This window comes from Psammomys obesus, unplaced genomic scaffold (assembly GCF_907164565.1).
Source record: "Psammomys obesus unplaced genomic scaffold, mPsaObe1.curated_primary_1811, whole genome shotgun sequence".
NCBI classification, from domain to species: Eukaryota; Metazoa; Chordata; class Mammalia; order Rodentia; family Muridae; genus Psammomys; species Psammomys obesus.
In genome coordinates this window covers 1,497,813-1,518,196 of record NW_026592890.1, presented here as the reverse complement: position 1 = coordinate 1,518,196, position 20,384 = coordinate 1,497,813, and the positions used below count along the sequence as shown (strand labels likewise).

General features: G+C 42.1%; 1 protein-coding gene and 1 non-coding gene across 6 annotated transcripts in view; one reads left to right on the top strand and one right to left on the bottom strand.

The window, feature by feature from the left end:
- Esr1 (estrogen receptor 1) overlaps positions 1-20,384 on the bottom strand; it is a 364,727-nt gene that overhangs the window by 94,966 nt on the left and 249,377 nt on the right. The window lies entirely within an intron of this gene.
- LOC129683468 (U6 spliceosomal RNA) lies at positions 3,198-3,303 on the top strand. Its single transcript, XR_008721153.1, has one exon. It is a non-coding gene; the product is annotated as a U6 spliceosomal RNA (small nuclear RNA).

Sequence of the window (20,384 nt, the reverse complement as noted above, 5' to 3'; positions counted from 1 at the left end):
GTTAAATAATCAAAATACACATTACATACTCTAGTGAAAATTGAATATCCACATTCAGAAAGGAAATTAGTAAAAAGTGCAAACTTGATTTCAAAGACATTGCCAAACAAAATCTGAGAAATGGTTGCTATATAATATTTTATGTTGATTACATGTTGAAATGCAAACATTTTCTATATTAGACAACAGATAGGATTGCCATTAACTATACTGGGTTGATTTTCTACTCCTTTCATAGAGCTACTAGAACATTTAAAGTTACTTGAGGCCTGAATTACTATGGCTCTAGCAGACAAGCGCTGTTCTGGCCACTGTATGATTAGTTTTCAGACACTGCTCACTAAAGTAAGCACACTACATGTGAAGCCTATCATAGCGATAAAACAGCCAGTGGTCCTAAGTCAAGTCATGCAATATACTCAGGAGTATATTTAAAGGGGGATTTGGACCAGCCTCTCAAGTTTATGAGTCCCATCTCCTCTGCCTTCCTTTTCATCCTTGCTGTCTGGGCATAGTTGATTTGGTTGGGAGCACTTTCGCAAGAGCCTTTGTCATCTTTACATTGCTACCTCTTACACACAGTAGCAGCCATCATGTGTTTTATTGAATTAAACACAGAGTGAATGAGTAAAATAAGGTTGTAAAAATATGTTTGTATCCTGTAGAGGAATTTGCATAATCTCAATGTCAAGTTAAACAAAGATAGGGAACAAAAATGGGCCATAATTTGCCTGGGACCACTGCACAACTCCTTATGTTGGCATTTAAAATTGACCTAAGAAACTACTTTGTTTTTAAGAAAAGGGCTCCTGATGAACATGAAGAGTACTAATCAAAGATCCATGTGTCCAAGAAGACTGACAGCTCAACGGATCGTGTTGAATAAGGTTTAATATCCCAATAGAATAAGGGATATTAAATATTACCTGTTTAAATTTTTACAGTTCAACATTATTAGAGATGCAATGATTTTACGTAGACATATTTAACATATATTTCATAAAATTTAATAGATATTGTTCACATATTTCTCAAGTCCATTTTATTGAACTTGACCTGTTGTCAAAAATGTCTTACGTTTAAATAAGAAGTTGTTTTTCAAGGACAACTATTTTTCTGGTTCTATTCAAGAAAGAAAATCAAACATTTTAGTCTATATTTCTCTTTGATTGAAGGTGTCTATCATATTGTCTTTTATTGTCACTTATTGTATATAAGACCAAACTTAATTCAATGCCACAAAAACTGGTCAAGTGCTAGCTAGATAGCACTTACTATGCATGGTAGAGTTTATTAAAAAGTAAATATTAAGACCATAAACAAAGCCAGGCATGCTGTTGGACACCTGTAATCTCAGCACTCAGGGAAGCAGAAGCAAGTGGATCTCCGAGTTCAAGGCCAGCCTGGTCTACAAAGTGAGTTCAGGACAGCCAAGGCTACACAGAGAAACCCTGTCTCAAGGGGAAAAAATAACAAAAGACCACAAGCAAGGAAGTTCTCCAGATCCCTGAATGTATCCTGTCTTTCCTCACTTACACTGGGCTAAAGACAAGTCACTGGTATAGGAATGGCAATGGCGGAGGTGGGGTAGGGGAAAATACAAGTTTATAAGGAGTCAAGCCGAGATGAGATGCTCCCGAGCCTTGAAATGGAGATACAGAAGGAGCAGGAAGAGTGAAAATAGAAACTCAGAACACGTTGTCCAGGACGTGAGGAACAAGCAGGGCTTTAGAGTTCATGATCTGGTCATTCTTTCTAATCATTAGAAAATAAAATTAGTCTCCTCCTAAGACACCTGCAGCCATTTGAAAGCTTCACATAAAAGTCTGGTTTGCAGGGCTTATCTAGCTGACCTTTTGGGCAAGATACCCCAGACAGACAATGCTGTTCAAAGAGCTCCCAGTCACACTTAACTCTCCCAAAGAGTTACCCATTTTAGGCTACCTAAAAAGAAGAAAGATGGTTTAAGACTATTTAAACAAAATACATATTTTAACCCATTTAGGAAAAAATATTGTATTTTCATTTATTGCTCCTCCCTCACACCAAAGTGAAGAAATGGTGCTTGTATTGTTGCCAGCCACCAAAAATTACTCAGAACCCTGTAGTGACGCATGCAAGAGAGAAGACACTGGGAAATTAATTGCACTGTTTTATTTTGTTTTGTTTTTGTAGAGTCCAACAACTTCTTTAGCCAGTGTCAGGAGGAGTGTCACAATTCAAGAATGCAAAGGGGAAGATACGAACTGGAATGCAGCTGGCCATCTGAATTCACTATTTTTTTCCTAGTAAAACTGGCATGCAGCAGGTTCCAGGAAAGCCCATCACTTACCAACCTTCTAAGGGTTCTTTCCTTCCAACATATGCACTCCAAAATGTGGCAGCTGAAAATGCATTGTCTGAATCATGCCACTCAGCAAACACGTAATAACATGTCATATGAAATTTTATGCAGATAACCAGACAGTAATGTTACATGCAACTCAAGAACCTGATCACTCCCAAAGGGAAAGAACATGCAGAAGTGGAGCAAACAGTCCACCCTCTCTGCACGTCGTGAGCCCAGCTTTTGTCTGCCTGTCTTGCCCTGTGAGGTCTTCTAAGTTTTACATTATGATGTTTTACTTTTTCGGGGAATTTCATACACGAGTACCATGTTTACATCATTTCTAACCCTCCCTTTCCTACTCTTCCTGTGACTCACCAACTCCCTCTCAAATTAATGACCTCTTCTTTTACAATTATTATTGATACGTGTGTGTGTGTGTGTGTGTGTGTGTGTGTGTGTGTGTGTGTGTGTGTGTGTCTCATCTGTACATGACTTTAGGGCTGACCACTTGGGATTGCATGTCCTATCCTGGGGCTCATCCCTGGAGAAACTGATTCTCCCTTTCTCTACAGCCATGAGCTCTTTATCTAGGGTTGGGGCCTCGCCTTAAAAATGAATTTTAAAATCAGCCATTTTTACAGATAAATTTTGGTGATATACCAAACTATTGAATCAACTGCAAAGTGATTTTTTAAGATAAGTACCACTCACAAAAGAAAAATTAAAAAGACAAATTACCAAGAATGTTGCTGAGACTATTTTTAAACTAAAATTGAAGAAATTTATTTTAAAAGCAGCTTGTATTGCTGAAGGTGAAGACAATGAAACAGCCTTTGAATATGGAGTAATTCTTTAAAAATATCTGTAGGTGCTCTCTCGGGCAGCACATATACTAAAATTGGACGATACAGAGAAGATTAGCATGGCCCCGGCCCAAGCATGACATGCAAATTCATGAAATGTTCCATATTTTTAACTTGAAAGAAAAATTCTCAACTTCATATGGAAAAACAAAAAATCCAGAATTGTCAATACAATCCTGTACAACAACCGATTATCTGGAGGTATCTCCATCCCTGATCTCAAGCGGTACTATAGAGCAATAGTAATAAAAACTGCATGGTAATGGCATAGAAACAGAATGGTGAATCAATGGAATGGAATTGAAGACCCAGAAATAAACCCACACACCTGTGACTACTTGATTTTTTTAATTTTTTATTAATTACACTTTATTTATTTTGTATCCCCCCATAAGCCCCTCCTTCCTCCCCTCCCGATCCCACCCTCCCTCCCCTTTCTGTATGCATGCCACTCCCCCAGTCCACTGATAGAGGAGGTTCTCCTCTCTTTTCTGATCTTAGTCTATCAGTTCTCATCAAAAGTGGCTGCATTGTCCTCTACTGTGGCCTGGTAAGGCTGCTGCCCCTTCAGAGAGAGGTGATCAACGAGCAGGCCAATCAGATTATGTCAGAGGCAGTCCCTCTTCCCATTACTATGTAACCCACTTGGACACTGAACTGCCATGGGCTACATCTGTGCAGATGTTCTAGGTTATCTCCACGAATAGTCCTTGCTTGGACTACTTGATTTTTGACAAAGAAGCCAAAACCATACAATGGAAAAAAGATAGCACCTTCAATAAATAGTGCTGGTCTAACTGAATGTCTACATGTAGAAAAATGGAAATAAATCCATATTTATCACCCTGCACAAAACTAAAGTCCAAGTGGATCAAAGATCTCAACATAAAACTGGACATACTAAACCTCTTAGAAGAAAAAGTAGGGAAGAAGAAAGACAGATGGGATATGCATTGAATGTATGACAGGAGTCTACTGCAGAAGGCATCTGAAAGACTCTACCTAGCAGTGTTTTCAAAGCAGATACTAAGACTCATAACCAAACCTTCGTCAGAGTACAGGGAATCATATGAAAGAAGGGGAGTTAGTATGACAGGGAAAGGATAGGAGCTCCACAAGGACCAAATATATCTGGGCACAGGGACTTTTCCGAGACTGACATTCAACCAAGGACCATGTATGGATATAACCTAGAACCTCTGCTTGGATGTAGCCTGTGGTAGCTCAGTAACCAATTGGTTTCCCATAGTAAGGGGAACAAGGACTATTTCTAACAGGAACTCAATGGCAGGCTCTTTGACCTCCCCATCACCCAAGGGAGGAGCAGTCCTGTTAGGCCACAGAGGAGGACTTTGCAGCCAGTCCTGAAGATACCTGATAAAACAGGATCAGATGAATGGGGAGGAGGTCCCGCCCTATCAGTGGACTTGGAAAGGGGCAGGGTGGAGGTGAGAGAGGGAGGGGGGTGGGATTGGGAGGGAATGAGGGAATGGGATACAGCTGGGAAACAGAGTTAATAAAATGTAACTGATAAGAAAAAAATAAAATTAAAAAAAAATAAAACAAATCATTGGCACAGGAGACAACTTCCTGAACAGAACACCACCAGCACAGGCTCTAAGATCAACAATCAATAAATGGGACCTCATGAAACTGAAAAGCTTCTGTAAAGCAAAGGACACTGTTGTCAGAACCCAACGACTACCTATAGAATATATATATTACATATTTATATATATATTCTTTTATATATAGAATATATATATTCTTTATATATATAGAATATATAAAGAAGTTAAAAAGCAACAAATCAAGAAATCCAATTAAAAAATGGGGTACAGAGCTAAACAGAGAATTTTCTGTAGAGGACTATACGATGGCAGAGAAACACTTAAAGAAATGTTTAACATCCTTAATCATCAGGGAAATGCAAATGAAAACGACCCTGAGATATCACCTTACACCCATCAGAATGGCTAAGATCAAAAACTCAAGTGACAACACATGCTGGAGAGGTTGTGGAGAAAGGGGAACCCTCTTCCACTGCTGGTGGGAATGTAAACTTGTACAATCACTTGGAAGACAAGCTGGCACTTTCTCAGACAATTAGGAATAGTGCTTCCTTAAGATCCAGCTATACCACTCCTAGGCATATATCCAAAATATGCTCAAGTATACAACAAGGACATTTGCTCAACCGGTAGCAGCTTTATTCATAATAGCTGGAACCTGGAAAGAACCCAGATGTCTCTCAACTGAGGAATAGATACAGAAATTGTGGTAAATCTACTCAATGGACTACTACTCGGCAATTAAAAACAAGGAAATCAGAAAATTGAAGGTTAATGGTAGTATCTAGAAAAGATCATCCTGAGTGAAGTATCCCAGAAGCAGAAAGACACACATAATATATACTCACATTTAAGTGGATATTAGATATATAATATAGGATAATCATACTAAAATCTGTACACCTAAAGAAGCTAATCAAGAAGGAGGACCCTGGGTAAGATGATCCGTCTTCACTCAGGAAGGTAAATGGGATGAACATTGGAGGAAGGACCAAACAGGAAACAGGACATGAGCCTGCCACAGAGGGTCTCTGAAAGACTACCTAGCATTGTATCAAAGCAGATACTTAGACACATAAACAAACTTTGCACGGAATCTTAGGAAAGAAAGGGGAGATAGTAAGACTCAGAGAGGACAGGAGCTCCACAAGGATAACAACAGAAGCAAAATATCTGGGCCCAGGAGTCTTTTCTGAGACTTATACTCCAACCATTCATGGATATAACCCAGAACCCCTGCTCAGATGTAGCCCATGGCAGCTCAGTATCCAAGTGGGTTCACTAGTAAGGGGAACAGGGACTGTCTATGACATGAACTCAATGGCTGGCTCTTTGACCGCCTCCGCCAGATCGGGGGGCAGCCTTGCCAGGCCACAGAGGAGGACAATGCAGCCAGTTCTGATGAGACCAGATAAGTTAGGGTCAGATGGAAGGGGAGGAGTTCCTCCCCTATCAGTGGACTTGGAGAGGGGCATGGGAGGAGATAAGGGAGAGAGGGTGGGGTTGGGAGGGGAAAAGGGAAGGGGCTACAGCTGGGATACAAAGTGAATAACCTGTAATTAATATAAAAAAATTTAATTAAAATATCTGTAGCACCTACAGCAAAATCAAAATATCCCTTATTGAACAATCAATATAAAAAATTATCCTTGTTGAGACCACAACAATCAAATCTCATCAAATTTTAATTCTTTATACAATCTAGTACTTAGAAAGCAAATCTATCAAGATTTATTGTCCATTGCCTGGAAAGAACAGGTGAGATTTCTTGCTAAGCCCAAATCAGTCCATCTGATACCCTAACTAGAAGGTAACAGTTGAACACACCGAGAGGATGGGAGGATGCAAGAGTCACATGATACTTTGCCTCCTCGTCTGTCTCCTTGCTGAGATCTTCAAGTCCCTCTTTTACCCCTTAAACCTATTTCATAGGCATCTGCCATCTTCATTATCAAAATACCCCTGGTTGAAGTTCCCAAGTCTGGCTCCACAAGCTTACTTTACTTCTAGCTCACTCCTTGTGTTTTGCGCAGGGCAGTGCATGTTTGTTCTATGGTTTCTGACTATGACACGTATCCTCTGAAATCTCCTTAGTGAGAAATCCTTGAGAACCAACACGAGATTCCATCCCCTGTCCTAACTCTGTCTCTCTGTTCCATCCCTGTCCACACTGAAGAACACTGGCTGTGGTTGCTACAGAATACACCAATAACCTCCATCCCTGGAGCAGGCACACACTAGCTCAGCTTGTGGTCCCTATGTATCAACACACCTTCTGTTCCTCTATTCTCAACCAAAGTGGCATTGGGCAAGTTTGGTTAGTGTGTTCCTTCCTGCACAGGGCTTGTTTCCTGTTCATTCCACTACCACCCAAAGCTGTGGCTCACGGAGCTTCAGACGCATGGAAAGCTATTCTCCTGTTCTGCGTGTGGGTCAGAATGGAATCTTGACACTGTCTGGTCTTATAAACGTTAGTAGGCCCTCGTACCTCACAGGGCTCTTCTTTCACATTCTTTTGTTCGTTACAGTGGCGTACTCTTTTGCCAGCTCAGTGATGCATTGTTAAAGACAGTTTTCAACACGTTATCTAGTACTTACGGTTGTTTTTCAGTGGCCTTTCCATGGCACTTAGCATTGGTAATACCAGCAAAGGAAATTGATAATAAACACTTTTAGACTTCAAGAAGCCTCAATTCAAATATTTTTTCCATTTTGTTGAATGGTAGATTTAATTCATATATATATATATATATATATATATATATATATATCATACATATGTATGTGTGTAAAAGAAAGCTTGGAGCAATACATAGCTTTAAAATATTTTGCCCCCCAGGAAACAACCAATCAGTGACAAAGATACTACATAAAATGTTAAATATAAGCTGTTACATGAGAATAGATAAAGATGCTTAATTTCAGTTCGTGGCTAAAGCATTTTACTTTGGGGTTATATTTCCCTTATTATGCATTTTCAGAATATGAAATAAAATTTAAGTGTGAGGGCATTGCTGCTATTGAAGTATTTCTCAATTAACCCAAACCTGGACATCATAAAACACCATAATAAATACTATTATTATAGCATACTGCAGCAGTGCAGGTTCCAAGCAATTTGAGCTTGGAAAGCCAAAGAAGTTTTGTAGTTACAGTGTATAAACAAGCATTCATTAACTCGATTCATTGTGAACTGTTTAGGTACAGACCTCCTTTATACCTCGGCCACCTTCTCTGAGCACAGTCAATGAACCTACTGTTGACAGACTTGTTTTACTTCCAATGGATGCAGAGAGCAGCTGAAATCACCCCAAATATCACTGAAGCTGGAACACCGAGGTTTTGATGAAAATAAGCTACAACAATGTTTCTTCCTCCTTATTCCTCCTGGATTTTGTGGGTTTTAACGAAGAAAAAAGTAGCGCTTACTCTATTGAACATAACTAAATACACAGAAAGGGATCCCTTAGGCTTCCTGGGATAATTCAGATAATGCACAGAAGCAACACCTCTATCCTCAGAGGGGAGTATTTAAATCCACCTGTTCTATGCCGAGGTCGGACTAAGGACACACCCACAGTGAGTGAGCTTCAAGGCACGGTACCCTGCAAACCTCCCACCCAGCCTCCTCGAAATGTCCAGCTTTTCTCTCTAGTTTAGGTCTACAGATAGAAGTCATCATGGATGAGGTCAACTTTTACGCACCAATGTAACTGGACTAGAGTGTCCAGTTGTTGGTCAATCTCTAATCTTGATGTGTCTGTGAGAGCGTTTCTAGAGGTGATTAACATTTCTAAAGGACATTGAGTAGGACTGAGTTCACTTGACTGGACTGGCGGGATTTGGCCCAGCTGCTGAAGGCTTTGAGGGAGGAGACTGGAGGCTCTCTAGGAAAGAGCTCTGCCATAAGATAGTAACACGAAGCCTGCCTGCTTTGGCCTGCCGGCCTGGCCTGCAGGTTTCAGATGTGTCAGTGCAATGACTGCATGAGACAATCCCTCAAAAACGAACCTCTCAGATGAAACGGGGCACGACTCAGTGACTAAAACGCTTTCCACACAAGTTGAGGACGTACGCCTAAATCCCGAGAACCCATGTAAAGTTGGACATGACGCAGCAACGCAAGTTTGTCACCTCAGTGCTCCTGGAGGAAGATGGGACACTGAGACAGGAGAGCCCTTGGAAGCTCACAGGAGAGCCAGCCTCGAGCGTGTGGCAGGAAACGGAGAAAGACCCTACCTCAGGAAGCAGAAGATAAGGAAGACAGCCAGGGTTGTCATCTGAGTTCCACACGCACACAGTGACACATGTAAACACACATAAACAAACACACATCATGTACACACAAAGACTTAAAAATCTTTAATAGATGTCAGATGGATGGATGGATGGATAGATGGATGGATAGATGGAGCGAGACAGACAGACATATACATAAATCCTGTTAGTCTTATTTTTTTTTAAGAACTACAGCTGATGAATCAATCGATTACAGTTTTTTAATAAATGTGAAAGAGAGCTTAGTATAATATAGAATAGTAAACACTGAAAAAAAAGGAAGAATTTCCTGAGTGCAAGATCTTGAAGAACTTTGCCTGGGTAAAGAGACACACTCAAGGTTTTTTCTTCTGCTTTCCTTTTCTGCCAAGATGGAGAGGGGTCTCTAACCCTCATGACTGAGCTACCAGAATTTACCAGACGCCATGCTGAGGGGGCGAAGGAAACCGGGAGGTGTTGGTCTTGAAACTACCCGTAAAGTCAATCTCTGACAAGATGTAGCGGCACGAGATCACCACACTGGGCCCTGTAAACAGCTCACCACACATTCTCTGCAGCTCAGCCTCCCTGCAACCCATCTTATTCCTACAGTTCCTGAAGTGTCCGCTAAGTCCCTCAGAAAAAGTTTCATTCTTGTTTCACAGAGCATTCTCTTTCCCTCTCTTCAGCATGGATGTGTGTGTGTGTGTGTGTGTGTGTGTGTTTGCTGGCTCCACCTTTTCATCGTAGTGAGGTAGCAAGGACAGTCTCAAAGCTAGCCGCAGTGGACTGAAAACCTAGAAAAGCAAACACTGCGGGAGCTGAGATGTGGAATCTTTTAAGTAGCAAAGTAATAAAAAGACTTCCTAGTTTAAAGACTGTCATTTAAAGGTTTACATTTCATGTTCGGAAAAGATTACTCTAGATGCAAACACACACTAATAACACGTATGGCATGCTCACAGTTCAGAGAACTCACTGACACAAGCTTCCACCCTGACACCCATCTCTCAGGGGAGAGGGGCAGATGCTGGGGCTGATTGCTTCTCGTAAGTAGGAGAGCCAAGGCTGGCGTTAATGTGCTATGTTCTACGGTAGGACTGGGATATTAATCTAGACTTCTGTGTGAAAGCCTCACACTCACTCCCTCAGTTTAATAACATATTTTCAGTCTGCACAGACGCCCAAGGAACCTGTAATCAGACATCTGCTTCAATATATGGTGACTTATGAGCATAGCCGTCTATTTAAGCCATGACTCAGTTCCGTGAGCTGTAAATGGAAATAATAAGAGCACTTGCTTTACACATCATACGAAACGTGTAAAGTGCTTCGTAGAAAGTCTGGAACACAGAAAACATGCCGTGTGAGCCACCATTATCTCAATGATTAAATTAGATCGCTCTGTCATCAATTTAGCCATTTCCTGCTCAGTAAGTTTTAGAAAATTAGAGAAAACTCAGATGACGCCTTGGTGGAGGTGTTAATGGACAGAGCACATTTCGTCTTTGTCTTTTAATAAGGAATTGGAAAATTACAGCCCAGGCTGACCCCTTTGTCTTTAAATAACGTTTTATTGGCATATGGCCATGGCCATTTGTTTACCTGTAACTAATTTGCTGCTATAGTGGCAGAATGAATCGTTTGATAAAGACCCAACACGTGCAAAGCCTATATTTAATATCTGATCCTTTATAGAACCTCTGCTGACTTCTGCTTTACACAAGCTGCTATGTATCTAAAGTGAGGCAAAAGGAATTAATGAGCAGAAAGTGTCCAGCATCCATCTGTGACTGGAGACAGCCAAGCGATGTTTGATGGGAGTATTTCAGTGTTTACAGCATGTAAAACTTACTATCAACAAGATACCCTCATTAACCTTGTTAGGAAGCTGTGTTTTAACTTGCAGAAGCCTCTGCAGTTATGAAATAGGAAGCAATGACTTTTTCAGTGCTTGCTTTTATATATGTTTAATTCATTAGTGTGTGTGTGTGTGTGTGTGTGTGTGTGTGTGTGTGCATGTGTGATATGCAGGAGTGGGACACGTGCTGTGCTGTGCATGGGAGGGTCATGGGATATCACTGGAGACTCAGTTCTCTCCTTCCACCTTTATGTGGGTCCAGGATATGGGCTTTAGTTGCGTGGCTGGTGCAGAAGTGCTTCTAACTTCTGAGCCCTCTCATTGGTCCTCTATGCTTGCTTTTAAGCAGCTTAAAGGAAGGGGTAACAGTCAACTTGAGGTCTGTGACTAGAGAGAGCTTGTACTGCCATCACAATCAGCCTCAGGAAAAGTAGCAGCCGCTCAGTGAAAACTGGAGATTTTGGACCCAGCCCAGCATGCCTGATGCCCCCAACAGCTGACACTTTTCTTTCTTTACAACCCAGGCTGACTGCCATCTACCTCATCCTCACCTGGCCCATTCCATTCTATCAATTCCATTCCCTCTGTGGACCCTGTGAGTTGTCTAGGAAGATGAGAGTAAACTGAAAATCCACCTGCATTTTGTAGCTTGTTTACAATTCAGGGAAGATTAATAGGCAGATAGAACACAATGGTTCTGAATGCAGATAGAATGTAATGGTTCTACGGCCTTCTAGTCAGCATCAAGTCAGCATCTCACTGAAGCCTTCTCCCTGCCTCCTCCTCCTAAAATGCAGGCAGGCGTCTAGATCACACAGCAGTGAGGGTTAAGAAGATGATCATGGAGTTACCATTAACATCTACTTATTCACAGAGTCCATGGGCCACACTTAATCAGTTACCAGTACCCTACCTCCTTATATTAGAGCTTTCACCAGCCAAAAAAGAAAATTAATGTAGATCTTATCAATTGTCAATTTCTAGTATCAATTGTCTAGAGTACTATCATAGCACTACATGAGGTTCAAAGGCTACCGATCTATTCCTAGAGTCTAAATAAATTAATACACTTGATGAACTTGTTCAAGGTGACATACACTGTCCTAAAGCCAGGAATCAAAGGGGTCCAGATATTTGCAATGAGACAGGGGTCAGAACTGTCACAGACAAAGTACTATTTACAATTGGCCTTGGATGGTTTGGAAAACAGTGGGACTTCATGGAGAAAGAATATTTGGAAAGGCATATGGAAAAAGAAAATAGACTAAACCTACCTAGAACAGACTAGTCAACAGAACAGAACATTTTCTGTTGTATTGGACCTTGGAGTGATGAGCGACATAGTGAGAATTTTGGTTTCTCTAAAAACACAATTGTGTTATGTGAATGTTTTTGTTTTGATCTCAGATGTGAGATATGAGGCTGCTTCAGAATGACCACAACAACTAACTATGATTTGTCTTGTGCTCTGGCAGGGGTGTGATTTTGCCAGCTGAAGATTGTTCATGTTTGGAATTTTGGACTTCTGAGAGGGTGTAAATGTGAGTGCACCAAGAGGTCCTGTAGCCACTGCTGCCGCCCCTGCTGCTGCCTCTGCTGCCTCTGGTTCCTGCCGCTGCTTTTGCTGGTTGCTAATTGCATTTGCTGCTTGCTGGATTTCTGGTTGCTGGTTGGAGATAATCTGACAATGGAAGATTGGACTTGCCCCAAGGAACTCAATGCCCCTAATCAGTAGGAAGTAGTCTAAAGAGATCTATGCTCCCTCACCCTTCTGTCCTTCTTTCTCTCCTTCTTAGTGTTGGGGGCTTGGAAGGGGGAGGGTTGGTATAGGGAAATAGGATAAAGAATCTGACAAAGTAGACAAAAGCCTGACTACAGCGTGGAAGCGAAGAACAAAGGTAAAAGGACAAGACAGAGGGCTGGGCTATGCTAAAGTACTGAGGATTAGTTCCTCAGTCAGCTGTCCAGGATGTCTCCGTGCTGTTACTAATAAAAGCGTGTGAGTAATTCCTGTTAAAATAGTAACGAAACAACTTCCTGTTATAACATCTCTTTAATTAACCCAGATCTGCTTTCCAGAGTGAGTAAGAGGCCAATTTCCAGTCAACTCCAGGCGCTACCACCAAGCTCACCTTTCTTTCAATTGATTGTGGACCACTGGTATGCCCTTTGACCTTCCTGCAGAGCACTGTGCTAGGCACAAGGCAATGAGTAAGGAAGTAGATATACTGTCTATGAAAAGTGTCCAGTGTTGTCACCATCAGAGCCAGGAATAGGAGGCAGACAGGGTGAAGCCAGCACAATGCTTGGAAAGTCGAGGCAGCAGAGATTGGAAAATATCACCAGAAAAGAGGGGATGCATTTGTAAGACAATGAATAATTTAGCATGAAGGAGGACAATGAGTCTTGTATCAAGAGGAAAGCCAAGCGGGTGGAATGTCGTGCCTGCACAAAGACAGGCTCAGTGTGTGCAGTGAGAGTTCACTGACTCCCTGAATCCTGGAACAACAGGAGTGTTAATAGTTCGTGAGAAAACAGGTAGAGAAGGTCAAACGATGCTGCCTCAGCTGCTATTGGTGGGAGGTGTTTGCTGCCAGAGACAGAGGAAAGGCGTCACAGGGAACACAGCTCCTGCCAGCTCCACATTTTCTCCCGTGGTTGATGTGGTTTGCTCCTGCTTGGGGTCTAACAGGAAGGAACACACACACCATCGATGGCAAAATTGCAGCCACTACTCACTGCACTGCCTGCGTGTGCAGGAACGGCTGGGTAACAAGAGGCTTGAGAAACTTGTGTGTTTGTATGTTTCTTCTCAGCTGTGTGTCCAAATGTGTCTATGCACAGTCCACTGCAAAGTTTCAGTCTCGCTGTACATCTGAATGGCTTACTTAGCAAGGATCTTGGCTGGGCGTGGTGGCACACATCTTTAACTCCAGCATGCAGGAGGCAGAGACAGGCCATTGTCTGTAAGTTCAAGCCTCACCAGGCCAACATAGGAAACTCCAGCCCTTCAAAGGCTATGTAGTAAGACCCATGTCATAGTTACTTTTCTATTGCTGTGATGAGACACCATGACAGAGGCAACTTTTAGAAGAGTGTTGGAGCTCACAGTTTCAGAGGAACAGAGTTTCAGAGGGTAGAGAGAACTTGGCAGCGGGCAGGTAGGCATGGCTGCTGGAGCAAGAGCTGAGAACTCCCATCTTGAGACATAAGGGCAAGGCATGGAGTGTTAATTGGGAATGCCTTTTGAAACCTCGAAGATCACCTCTGGTGACACACTTCCTAATCATTCCCAAACAGTTCTATCAAGTAGGGACCAAGTATTTGGATGTGTGAGCCTATGAAGGCCGTTCACATCCAAACCACCATACTCTGTCTCATTTTTTATTATCAGGCACGTTGGGCTTTTGCTGTGGCTTATGGCAAGCCTTTATTAATTAACCTCTGTAAATGTAAAGCCTTTTAAAAGGTAATCCAGAAAGGAATTTTGTTGATGGAAGGAGAAAGACTGTACCACATGCTTTTTCTGCCTCTCTGGGCAAAAGGCACATGGGATGGCCTCCAGAAATTAAAACAAAGGAAACCACAGCCTCCCTGGAGGGGTCCCAGGTCCTTCCTAGAAGGCAGGAATTCATAGGAACAAAACACATGGGGTGATCACTGGGACCATTCAGCATAATACCATCTCCTGATGAGATCACCCAATAAACCTAGGCCTTCACACACAGCCAGAGCTCTGTTGGCTAAAACTGGCTGATCATGCAAGGAACTTCTTGCCCAGAAGTTTTGATTCCATATGAAGCCATAGAACCTCCATATCTGTAGTGAAGAGAAAAAGAAAGCTCATGCCTATTGAGACAGTTCAGCGTGAGAAACTGAATTCAGAGCTCTAGTGCATAAACACCTGGCACAGCCGTGGACACCCAGCACTGTGTGGGGCAGAGATTGATCTTTGGAGCTCCCTGGCTAACCTAGTCAGTCAGTGAGCTCCAGGTCCACCGAGAGACCCTCTATCAAAAATTAATCAGTTAGTTAAATGGTTGATAAATAGAGTGGAGAGGGACTGAGGGAGGCACCCAACCTTATCCCCTGTCCTGCACACATGTGCGTACTCTCTCTCTCTCTCTCTCTCTCTCTCTGTGTGTGTGTGTGTGTGTGTCTGCGTGTGTGTGTCTGTCTCTCTCAGTCTATATGTTGGTCTCTTTCTCTGTCTTTCCCTGTCTCTGTCTCTTGCTCTTGTCTCTCTCTCACACACACGTGAACACACAAAGAAGATCAAGGCAGCTCTGCCAGGACCAAGCAGAACGAGTGTCCCTGTTGGCCCTACCACAAGTAAAGAGACTTGCTTGTAAGAGGAAATGCTCCATCCACTGACCTGGGCCATAACAGCTCACCCAGAGTGAGGAAAAGCATGGCAAGGAAACAAGATTGCACAACTATGGTGCAAGCTTTGATCAGTTGCTGGTGCCAACCTTGACTTTCTAACAAATATGAACAATACAAATAGGCCAGCCATGGACCACTGGACAGGGAAGAAAGCAAGAAAACACACATGGACAATCACCACAGACAAAGGGAAAGGGAATTGAAGAGTAATATAGACTTACTGATTTTCATGTGAAGCACAGGAGAAAACTGTGATGAGAACGGAATGTGTGGATTGGATTCTTCCCCCTTGTCAGACTTTGTTCCTCACACACTCTAAATATAGAAAGCAAATCCAGCTTGTCACTGAATGTGCTGCTGATGGCCACACAAACCAAAGCACCCCTTCATCTTTCGAGTCTTTAGAGCACAGCGGATCACAGGGATGCAAACGTTTTGTTACAGTCCTCAGATCTTCTGTAGGCCCAGCTACTGTCCCCTCCACAACCAGCCCTTCCTCTACCCCTCACCACCACCCTTGAATTACAGCTCCATTTCTATTGTGCTTTGTAGGTGGACAAGGATATAGCAAGGAAGTGACGTGAGACTTCTAGCATTACAGGGTTTACAAGCCAAGGTTTCAGGGGGAAAAAAACTGGAATGCAAACAGAAGGCTTTTAAAAACTGAAAGTACAGCTGCCAAAATCAAAAATAAAAGTATGCTGACAGAATGAATAACAAAATCAACAGGTCTCAAGGTCCAGTATCTTTCATCTCATGTATAAGAGAATCCTAAATATGGTATTAAAAGAAGTAAAACAAAATGGGAGATTGATCTCAAAGACATAGAAGACATGTGTGAGCATCCAATGCCTTCAGAAAGACAGTGACGGGCTGGGGAGGTGGTCCAGTTGATGGCATGTCTGCTGTGCCAGCCTGAGACTGAAGCTCAGCTCCTTCATATTCATGGACGGTTCAGGAGGCTGTGCAATCTGTGATCCCAAGCATCAGGAGGAAGAGAAAGAGAATCCCTGAGGCAAGCTGGATGTGGGTTCAAACGAGAGACTCCCCCAACTGAGAAAGACACCTGATGTCAATCTCAGGCTTCCACAAGTGTGCACATGCATGTAAATCCCAAAACGCACACTCCCCCCCACGTGCACGTGTGTCTCACACACATTTCAGGAAAGAATATAAAGAGGAAAGAAAGGAAGGCAGCCGAAGTCAGCTACCGCAGTGTCATGTGCGTCCTGGTGAGCCTATGTATCTGAGGGCTGATGAAGGAGATTTGTGAGTCTGAAACCAGCCCAGGTGATAGACTGAGATCAAGTCTCAAAGGAAAAGAAAGTTTGTATTAAAGACATACAAGCAAAAGAGGACAAGGACAAGAATGGCGAAGAGGAAAGCAAAACAACACTTCACCAAGCTGGATGAAGATGATGAAAGTCTAACTGAAAATCCCAGTAGGCATTGATTTAAAAACAAAACAAAACAGAACAAAACCGTTATAGAGTTACAAGATTAAACAAAACAGTAACCAGACCGGAGAGACATGATGGGAGAGTTTCCTTGCTCAGAAGATAAACCACAGTGTCCTGGCTCAGTGAGTGAAGAAATGACTCGACACAGGGATACCTCGTCTGCTGCAGTGGAGGCTAGAATATGGTGTATGTATGTATGTATGTATGTATGTATGTATGTATGTATGTATGTATGTGTGCATGCATGTACAGAATCATAAGACTTTTCACCTATCCTCTTCTGCTGGTCAATAGGTCGGCCTGTTTTACAACAGTACCATGCTCTTCTGATTACAACAATTTTACAACATAGTTGTAAATTTCCAAATCAAGAAATATATGCCTAGGAGTGGTATAGCTGGATCTCGAGGAAGCACTATTCCTAATTGTCTGAGAAAGTGCCAGATTGATTTCCAAAGTGGTTGTACAAGTTTGCATTCCACCTGTAATAGAGGAGGGTTCCCCTTTTTCCACAACCTCTCCAGCATGTATTGTCACTAGGGTTTTTTATCTTAGCCATTCTGATGGGAATAAGGTGAAATCTCAGGGGTTTTGATTTGCATCGCCCTGATGGCTAATGACATTGAGCATTTCTTAAAGTGTTTCTCTGCCAGTCTATATTCCTCTACAGAGAATTCTCTGTTTGGCTCTGTACCCCATTTTTAAATTGGATTACTTGATTTGTTGCTTTTTAACTTCTTTAGTTCTTTATATATTCTGGATATTAGCCCTCTGTCAGACACACACGATATATACTCATTTATAAGTGTATACTAGACCTATAAAATAAGATAAATATACTAAAATCTGTACACCTAAAGAAGCTAAACAAGAAGGAGGACCCGGGGTAAAAGGATCAATCCTCACTTAGAAAGACAAATGGGATGGACATTGAAAGAAAGAGAAAACAGGAAACAGGACAGGAGGACAGGAGCCTACCATAGAGGGCCCCTGAAAGACTCTACCTAGTAGTATATCAAAGCAGATGCTGATATACTCATAACCAAACTTTGGGCAGAGTGCAGAGAATCATATGAAAGAAGGGGGAGTTCGTATGACCTGGAGAGGACAGGAGCTCCACAAGGATAGCAACAGAACCAAAATATCTGGACACAGGGGTCATTTCTGAGACTAATACTACAACCAAGGTCCATTTATGGAGATAACCTAGAACCCCTGCATGGATGATAGATGTAGCCCATGGCAGCTCAGTATCCAAGTGGGTTCCCTAGTAAGGAGGACAGGGACTGGCTCTAACATGAACTCAGTGGCTGGCTCTTTGACTCCCCCCCCCCCCCCCCCGGGGGGGGCCGCCCTACCCGGCCCCAGAGGAAGACAATGCAGCCAGTTCCTGATGAGACCTGATAAGCTAGGGTCAGATGGAAGGGGAGGTAGACCTCCCCTATCAGTGGACTTGGAGAGGGGCATGGGAGGAGATTAGGGAGGAAGGGTAAGAATGGGAAGAAATAAGGGAGGGGCCACAGCTGGGATACAAAGTGAATAAAATGTAATTAGTGTAAAAAAATAAAAAATTAATTAAAAAAAAGAAATTCAAACTCGCACATCTGAAATCAATTAATTAAAAAGTATCAAGAACAAACAATGTCAAGATCCATTTCTTCAATTAATGTTGCTTGGAAAGCTAGATTTTACATGCTAAGAATTCAATAAAACTTTCCTGTCTTGTACCATATATAAAAACCAATGCAAAATGGAGTAAATAGAGAGATACTGAAAAACTAACAAAAGAAAACACAAAAGAAATATCACTATTGTTTCTGGAACATAACGTTGACACACTAAGAAAGAATAATAACAACAAACATAGCACTGCATCAAATTTTAAAGCTTCTGCATTGCAAATAAAATAACAGAGTTAAGAGACAGCCCAAGACAGGGGTCTTTTCTGAGACTGATTTTCCAACCAAGGACCATTCATGGAGATAACCTAGAACCCCTGCTCGGATATAGCCCATGGCAGCTCAGTACCCAAGTGGGTACCCTAGTAAGGGGAACAGGGACTGTCTCTGACATGAACTCAATGGCTGGCTCTTTGATCACCTCCCCCTGATGGGGGAGCAGCCTTACCAGGCCAAGAGGAGGACAATGCAGCCAGTCCTGATGAGACCTGATAAGCTAGGGTCAGATAGAAGGGGAGGAGGACCTCCCCTATCAGGGGACTTAGAGAGGGGCAGGGAGAAGATGAGGGAGAGAGGGTGGGATTGGGAGGGAATGAGTGAGGAGACTACAGCTGGGATACAAAGTTAATAAACAGTAATTAATATAAATAATAAAAATTTAATTAAAAAAGAAAGAAAGAAAAAAGAGCCCAAGAGTTTAAGGGAATATATACAAACCCCAAATCTAGTAAGAGTTGAGAGCATGCATATTATATATTAAACATATTTTCACATATGAAGAGTTAAATGCTTAAATATCAAGAAAATGAGCAACTGGTTAAACTGGGCAAAGGATCTGACTACCTGGACTCTTGCCCTCTGGAGAAACATGCTCTTCTCCCCCTCTGAGTGCTGCTCAAATGATCTCTCAGTGAAGAGTCTCTAATCTGATCCCTCACACTTACCCTCCCATCATCATGGCTCTGCCATCCACAGTGTGTGTTTCCCTTTGTCCATATTTCTGCCATCTTCCAAAATTAACCAGACTATAGAATTCACCCTTTTCCAGTCTTCTTTATACACTATGAGCACCATGGTAGTGGGACAAGATGCGTCTCAAGCATTCAGCCGAGGGCACGACCAGAAAAAGTAGCTCAATAGGCAGAGCAATAGATGAATATATAGCTGCCATTTCCAGGCACACCAAGGCTCACTACAGCAAGATTTTCAAGTAATCCCCAAATACTGGGATAGTAATACATAGGTTTGGCTTTTATTTTATTAATGATTCAGCATTCAACAAATGTTTCATAATCACCTATTAGGGTCTAGGTACTGTTGTAGAAGCATAACATTACTTAAAAAGAATAGAAATTTTCCATTGTAAAACTTTCATTTTACTAGGTTTCATGGTTTTACAAACATTTAAACACATAATCCACACACATAAGAAGGATGTTATCCAGTGTTTGATATTCACGCAAAGCTGTGTACATTTTCCATGAATATGTACATTCCTGCAAAGCAAGTTCATCTCCGATGGGGCCAGGGTTAGTTATGGGAATCAAGAAGTCATTACAGAAGGGCGAAGGCTGATCCTAGAGTTAAGAAATCTTAGATATTGTCTTTGGTTTTGGTCTCTCAAGGCTCAACCTACTTGGAAAATCTTCTTTAGTATTTACTTCCTTCCACCAAAATGTAGTCCATGTTTCTCCTTATGTGAGGGGTGCTAATAATGGGGGGGGGTGGAATATGAACCCTGCTAACATTATGTGTGACACGTTGGAATCTCCTAACCGTCCTTGTTTCAGGAAGACCCTTTAATCTAGCTTTGCACCTTCTGAGGATGTGGATCTGGAAATTCTTCCAATGCTAGTGGCTAGGAAGGAGCCAGCCATTTAAAACACAGACTACCATGAGGGGAGGGGGAAGTGTTTCTGTGACACAGTGAAACACAGGGACTGAGAAGACTGTGAGACCAAAAAAAAAAAAAAAAAAA